The following is an 8,389-nucleotide window of genomic DNA, read 5'->3' as shown; positions in this document are numbered from 1 at the left end:
AGACATATGGAAGGTAGATGGTGATACCGCCCTCGGAACAGACGGAGACAGATGAGGACAGATTGGAGACAGATGGGGACAGATGGAGACAGATGGGGACAGATGCGAGACAGATGGAGCCAATTATGGAGCATAGAAATAGATAATGGTAGACAGATGGAGATAGAAATAGATTAGATTGTAGACAGGATGGAGGACAGATGGAGATAGAAGTAGATAGATGTTAGACAGATGCGAGATAGAAATAGATAGATGTAGGACAAGATGGAGACAGATGGAGACAGATGGATATTAGATGGAGATAGGAAATAGATTAGATGTAGGACAGATGGGCAGACAGATGGAGATAGAAATTAGATAGATGTAGACAGGATTGGGAGACAGAAGTAGCATCAGTATGGACGAACAGCATGACGACGACAGATGGAGATAGAAATAGATAAGATTGAGACAGATGGAGACAGATGGAGATAGAAGTAGACAGATTGGAGACAGATGGAGATAGATGGGAGACAGATGGAAGATAGAAGTAGACAGATGGAGATAGAAAATAGATAAGATGGAGACAGATGGAGAAAGATGGAGCATAGAAGTAGACAGATGAGACAGATGGAGATTAGAAAATAGGATAGATGGTAGAACAGAATGGAAGATATGAAGTAGACAGATGGAGATAGGAAATAGATAGATGGAGATAGATGGAGATAAGAAATAGATAGATGAGACAGATGGAGACAGATGGGATAGTAAATAGGATAGTTGGAGAACAGATGGAGAAGAATAGAATAAGATGGAGACAGATGGAGACACCAGTGCATTCAGGAAAGTATTCAAGACAGATGGAGACAGATGGAGATAGATGGAGACAGATGGAGATAGAAGTAGACAGATGGAGATAGAAATAGATAAGATGGAGACAGATGGAGAAAGATGGAGATAGAAGTAGACAGATGGAGACAGATGGAGATAGAAATAGATAGATGTAGACAGATGGAGATAGAAGTAGACAGATGGAGATAGAAATAGATAGATGGAGATAGATGGAGATAGAAATAGATAGATGGAGACAGATGGAGACAGATGGAGATAGAAATAGATAGATGGAGACAGATGGAGATAGAAATAGATAGATGGAGACAGATGGAGACACAGTGCATTCAGAAAGTATTCATACCCTTGACGTTTTCCACATTTCATATTTTTACGTTACAGGCTTATTCTAAAATTATGATTAAATAGATTAAATAGCTGTTTTCCCACATCAATCTACACACAACACCCTATAATGACAAAGCAAAAACAGGTTTTTAGAATTTTTTGTTAAATAAAAATAAATAAATACTGAAATATCACATTTACATAAGTATTCAAGCCCTTTACTCAGTACTTTGTTGAAGCACCTTTGGCAGCGATTACAGCCTTGAGTCTTCTTGGGGTATGACGCTACAAGCTTGGTACACCTGTATTTGGGGCGTTTCTCCCATTCTTCTTTGCAGATCATGTCAAGCTCTGTCAGGTTGGATGGGGAGCGTCGCTGCACAGCTATTTTCAGGTCTCCCCAGAGATGTTCGATCGGGTTCAAGTCCGGGCTCTGGCTGGGCTACTCAAAGACATTCAGAGATTCGCCCAAAAGCCACTCCTGCGTTGTCTTGGTTGTGTGCTTAGGGTCATTGTCCTGTTAGAAGGTGAACCTTATTTCCTATCTGTCAGTGACCTTTGGGTTCTTGGTCACCTCCCTGACCAAGGCCCTTCTGTAAGGTTCTCCCATCTCCACAGAGGAACTCTAGAGCTCTGTCAGAGTGACCATAGGGTTCTTGGTCACCTCCCTGACCAAGGCCCTTCTCCCCCAGATTGCTCAGTTTGGCCAGGCGGTTAGCTGTAGGAAGAGTCTTGGTGGTTCCAAACTTCTTCCATTTAAGAATGATGGAGGCCACTGTGTTCTTGGGGACCTTCAATGCTGCATAAATGTTTTGGTAACCTTCCCCAGAACTGTGCCTTGACACAATCCTGTCTCGGAACTCTACAGGCAATTCCTTCGACTTCTTAACTTGGTTTTTGCTCTGACATGCACTGTTAACCGTGGGACCATATATAGACAGGCGTCATCATTTTGTAATTATGTGGTGTTGTGTGTAGATTGAGGAGGCTATGGGTTAGGGGCTAGGGAGTACTAGGGGATAGGGGTTAGGGGTGAGGGGTGAGGGGTTAGGGGAAAAGGTGCGAGGGGGTACTAGGGACTAGGGGGTAAGGGGTTAGGGGTGAGGGATTGTCTGACAGTCCTACCTTTGGGTGAACCGTCTGTAGGTGTACCTCCTGACATATCTTCTTCCAGTTCCTCCTCATCCTCATCACCCAGAGAGCTCTGTAGCCCCTCTCCTTCCCCCAAGGCTGACGCATCTGTCACATGGCTCAGCTCTGCCGATAACGTCACCGCGGATCCCAGGACACCTAAAGCGCTAACAACTACAACCAGACCACACCAGTCAAACACAGAGCACTGAAAACTACAACCAGACCACACCAGTCAAACACAGAGTACTGAAAACTACAACCAGGACATACCAATCATACATATCAATCAAGACTGCAAGCAGACCAAACTGGTCACACACAGAGCAGTGCAGACTACAACCAGACCAAACTGGTCCCACACAGAGCAGTGCAGACTACAACCAGACCAAACTGGTCACACACACAGAGCAGTGCAGACTACAACCAGACCAAACTGGTCACACACAGAGCAAGGCAGACTACATCAGACCAAACTGGTCACACACAGAGCAGTGCAGACTACAACCGACAAACTGGTCACACACAGAGCAGTGCAGACTACAACCAGACCAAACTGGTCACACACAGAGCATGGCAGACTACAACCAGACCAAAACTGGTCACACACAGAGCAGTGCAGACTACAACCCAATAGCACACACAGAATACTAGAGCACTCAATACTTCAATAAGATTAGCATATTGTTACATCACACAGCTGGTTTCTGACAAGTCATAACAGGTTGTGAAACCTCTCTCTCTCTAAAGTGAACAGTAAACATTACACTCTCTCAAGTTTCAAAATAATAGACACTCTCATAAGTTTTAAATCAATAAACACATTTCAAAATGTCATATTATGGCTATGTACAGTGTTATAATGATGGGCAATTAATTAATAGTCTCTCTCATCTCATCTCATATAGTGAACAGCAAAAAAAGGCAAAAATAACGAAGTAACAGGGCACTCGCCACCACGTGACTTACTGTCTGTGTGTATGTACTGATAGATACACACAGACACACTACATGTTCATGTTTTTAAATGTATGTAAACTGTAAAGTCTTTTTTCTGTAATGTCTTTTTTTGTTACGTGTCGGACCCAAGTAAGACTAACTGACGCTATTGGCGTCGGCTAATTCTAATAAATCCTAAATATCTATCTCTCCACTCCATCCCTGTAGGCTACTTCCCTCTAAACACATCTCTCTGCTGCGTCTGTCCCTGTAGGCTACTTCCTCTAAACACATCTCTCTGCCTGTCTGTCCTGTAGGCTACTTCCCTCTAAACACATCTCTCTGCCTGTCTGTCCCTGTAGGCTACTACCCTCTAAACACATCTGTCTGTCCCTGTGGTTACTTCCCTCTAAACACATCTGTCTGCCTGCCTGTCCCTGTAGGCTACTACCCTCTAAACACATCTGTCTGCCTGCCTGTCCCTGTAGGTCTCTCCAAACACATCAAATGATTGTACAAGCCCACACTACTTACCCAAACACAGCAGAGAGGAGAGGATGAGAGTGTTCATGTCCTAATATTGTGTGTATTCTGCCCTGAGTGAGACTAGTCCTGCTCTGCCTCTGCTTCCTCCAGCGGTTGGGTGGCGGCTTTTATAGACAACGCCTCAGTAGACGGGGGGGTAACAGTACTGTAATGGTTTAACTTGCCCAGCCTTAGGGGATGTATTTATGCATGTCACGTTCTTATGTTCTTTGACACTTCTGTCGATATTAATAATGAGTGAGAGTGAGATCCCTCACACTTTGTTCAGTAACAGTCAACATCAACCAGGTCACCTGTGATACAAGTTACAAGTAGTTCTGAGGACGTCGGGAGATGACGTGAAAACCTGCCACTAGGGGCAACAGTGAGCGCTGTTACCTTTGGGTAGGTTTTGATTGGGCGTTTGCCTCTGATTCCAAAGGTTGGAAGTTCAAATCCATCAATAGAAAGTTTTTTTTGTTGCTATTTTTGTTTTAAACTTATCCCAAACCTTAACTCTTACCTTAACCATTCTGAGTAAATGCCTAAAACTTATCCCAAACCTTAACCATTCTGAGTTAATGCCTAAAACTTATCCCAAACATTAACCATTCTGAGTTAAGGCCTAAAACTTATCCCAAACCTTAACCATTCTGAGTTAATGCCTAAAACTTATCCCAAACCTTAACCATTCTGAGTTAATGCCTAAAACTTATCCCAAACCTTAACCATTCTGAGTTAATGCCTAAAACTTAACCCTAACCTTAACCATTCTGAGTTAATGCCTAAAACTTATCCCAAACCTTAACCATTCTGAGTTAATGCCTAAAACTTAACCCTAACCTTAACCATTCTGAGTTAATGCCTAAAACTTATCCAAACCTTAACCATTCTGAGTTAATGCCTAAAACTTATCCCAAACCTTAACCATTCTGAGTTAATGCCTAAAACTTATCCAAACCTTAACCATTCTGAGTTAATGCCTAAAACTTAACTAACCTTAACCATTCTGAGTTAATGCCTAAAACTTAATCCTAACCTTAAAAGATTTGGAGTTAAGGCCTAAATTTGACATTTGAGAAACACAGATAAACGTCTAACTGTGAAAGCTAGTTGGTTAACACAAACACACACACACAACACACACACACACACACACACACACACACACACACACACACACACACACACACACACACACACACACACACACACACCACACAACACACACACACACACACACACACACACACACACACGGACACACACTAATTGATGTATTCTGTCCAGTCACTACACGTCATTAACGCACACCAAAAGAAATGACACTATCATTAAATTTCCTACCTCCGGCCCTCTCCCTTGATCTTCATATTTGCTGAGGGTCAGGCCCTGTTAATACAGCCATAAAAGACTTAACAACCGCTGAATAAACTTTGCACACACACAACACACACACCCTGCTGTGACACACAGATCCCAACACACACGACTAGCATGGTTGCCAGGGTGAAGTTGCGGTCGTCGAGGTCAGAGAAGAGTCGTAGTGTTGTAGTATTGTTAGGACTATTGAAAGTTGTTTGATGACTCAGAAGGAAGGTATTGTATTCCAATATTCCAATATTCCACCTTACTTGGTGTTGATCTTTGGCATAACATTCCCATTTAACACATTTGGTTCCATGGAAGTTGTAGGGATGTATGTTTTTGGTTTCCCATTGGTTCTGGGAACGAAGCCATAAGGTTATTGACCGGTTCCTCACCTGTTCTGGGAATGTTAATTGTGTAGTTGCAGGGAGGTTCTGAGAACGTCTTACTATGGTTCCCTTAACGTTTTCCTAGGAGGTTTTATTAGGTTATTTAGAGTTATTTTTAATAACTTTCCTAAAGTTTTCACTGAATGTTTAGGGAAGACTTTTAATAACACTGCTAGCTTATTTTGGGTTAGCTTTGTTTTTTTTTACTCCAAGTGCAAATAGCACACATAGAAATTCATTTCCTTAGGTATTAATCATGCAAACACATTTCTTTTTTATTGTGACACGGCATCAGTGAGATTCAAGCTTATAATCTTGTGTTCTCTATCCACTGCGCCACCAGGATGGAGCTAGCATGTCCTGTTTTAACGCATACAAAACTGTTCATTTTAGTCTATTCAAACAACCACTCATTAAGATCAGGTGTGACCAATTAGTGGGTGTGGAAAACACAGCTGAACACACTTAACAAGATAGAGTTTAGTTGATGCTGAGAATGGAATGTATATGTTTTTAAATAACGTTCCTAGAACGTTTTCTGGAAATTACTAAAGTTTAATTGTGTTTTTTTTATGGAACGTTTTCTTAACATTCTCTGAACAATTTGAGAGCATGACTAAATAGATCCATGAGGAAACCTGTAGGAAAAGTTATGCTGAAATCCTGAAATTCCCACAGAACGTTATTTCTTAGCGATTTGAGAGAATTCCAAATGTCAAACCATTTGGAGAACATTCCTACAACATTACCAGCACCATTCCCTCACCAAGCTCTAAGGTTCTCAGAACGTTRTGTGTTAGCTGGGTTTTGTGCAAAAGTTGGTAAGTATGAAGAAGTTTTCTTTCATGTGACCTGCAGAGAGGGTGTGGATAAATTACCTTGTTGTTTCTTCATCCTCTGTCGGTTACATTGTTACACCTTTCCAAAGCGGTCCCAACATGTTATTGGAACAGTCGTGTAACAATATGAGATTTTAATGTTAGGCCCTTTAAGGGCAGGGCTGAGATAGGGCAATACTGCTGGGTTTGGTGTTCGTGATAAACGGTGACATACAGGAACTAGAGAGGGTGTGAATACTTTTTACCTTGACCTGTGTCTGTCTCATCTGTTTTACCACCATTAATTTCTCGGTGAAGTCCAATGGAATCCTGGTGTATACTGTAGAACCTCGAAGAATGTGTGTAATGCAGGCTGCCTTCCACAGTGTTTCGCGGTGACATGGATAGCTGCTTGTTTATAGGGGAGCCTTGACAGAGTATTCACCAACCTTCGCCAAGGAATGTTAGGAATACCTGGCATGTCATTTTGGGAAAGGTCAGAGACACTTGCTTAGTGGAAACTATGACAGGAGTCTGGAGAATACAGAACTCTAACAGCATAACATCATCATACTGGATGTAGCTATTAGCTACCCTGTAACAGAGACCTAGAGATCTTAACAGAATACTCTTATACCGAAAATATTTCAGCTACAAGTTACCATAGACCTAAATACCTTAAAGGCCCAAGCATTTCTGGGTAACCATTAAGTACCTTACTGTGATAAAAAAAAAATGAAACTGGTCCAAAAAACAAAATAAATAGCATCTTAGCGAAAAGCAATTTCTCAAGCAAGAATTTTGGTAAGACTGTCTGGGAGTGTTCTGAGTGGGGAGGGGAGAACTGAAAGCTAGCTGTTATTATTGGTTTCCAACTCTCTTTTTAATTGTTCTTTTATCTAATTTATTGCCAGGTGATGTCACAACGGAAGGCTAAACTCCATCCCACCTAAACAGTCTTTTCAAACAGCTTTCACACTAAAAGAACATTATCATAATTTTCCCAATTTCCCARTATTATTCCAACCTTTGTTTTTATTTATTTAACCAGGTTAGTCGACTCAGTAACTTAACCGTTTTCCAGGGAGTTCTGGGTTCAGTGCATTAGATAAATCATGATATTTATTTGCGACGTTGTGACACATCAACAAATATTAGTTATGACACATTTCCTGTATTGTATGGGAGACAAACTCACCACGCCCACACATTGATGTGTCATGTCATATCTAGATCCGGGCTGCAGCATTCCAGAGTACTCCAGTAAAATGCTAATCCCACCATCAGACTAGGATGAAGAAAAGCTTTCGCATACAGGACATAGCAATGTGTTTTGAAATACAAGTTTACCCGTCTTTTTAATGTATGAATGTGCTTGACATTATGCAGGTGTTGTTTGTGTTGTGTCAAGTATGAGTGTGTATAAGTGTGTGTGTGTACAAGTGTGTGTGTGTGTGTGTGTGTGTGTCAAGTGTGTGTGTGTGTGTGTGTACAAGTGTGTGTGTGTGTGTGTGTGTACAAGTGTGTGTGTGGTACCAAGTGTGTGTGTGTGTGTGTGTGTGTACAAGTGTGTGTGTGTGTGTGTGTGTGTGTGTTTCTGTTCAACCAAACACGAATGTCTGGTTCATCTTCAAGAAGACTGCATTCCAGAGAGGTCATAGTGCAGCTTCTCAAGACTGATGACAGTTATTCACAGAGAGAATATTCTCTCCACAAAACACTTGGGATTCAGGGACATAAACCAGATTAAGGGCGAGAATGCAGAGGTTGGATCGAAGTCGGCTACCAGAGGATTCAGTATGCATGCGATGCGGTCACGCAGTGACTTTGAAAGGACCTGTGCTAACTGTTTTGCAGCAGTCGTTGACTGCAAGTGTACCTTAAACTTCAGAAGGCACGGCACCACATCAGACAACGACTGGCTGCCAGTTTGAAGTTGGTTGGTGTGGACTACAAACGGCTCCAGCAACTACACGAGCTGTTCTAGCTTGGCCTAGTCACGCTCCGTGCTTGTAGCTGGGTCCAGGGKCGGGCAGAAGGTCATACAAAGGGGGTCCAAAA

At 42.0% G+C, this 8,389-nt stretch overlaps 1 pseudogene; it reads right to left on the bottom strand.

The window, feature by feature from the left end:
- Window positions 1-3,851, bottom strand: part of LOC112070979 (proheparin-binding EGF-like growth factor) — a 19,981-nt pseudogene extending 16,130 nt beyond the window's left edge.
- Between the last annotated feature and the right edge of the window lie 4,538 nt (window positions 3,852-8,389).

Source organism: Salvelinus sp. IW2-2015, unplaced genomic scaffold (genome assembly GCF_002910315.2).
Source record: "Salvelinus sp. IW2-2015 unplaced genomic scaffold, ASM291031v2 Un_scaffold1481, whole genome shotgun sequence".
Classification (NCBI taxonomy): Eukaryota; Metazoa; Chordata; class Actinopteri; order Salmoniformes; family Salmonidae; genus Salvelinus; species Salvelinus sp. IW2-2015.
Note: the sequence above shows the minus strand (reverse complement) of the source record. Positions and strands in the feature narration are given on the sequence as shown.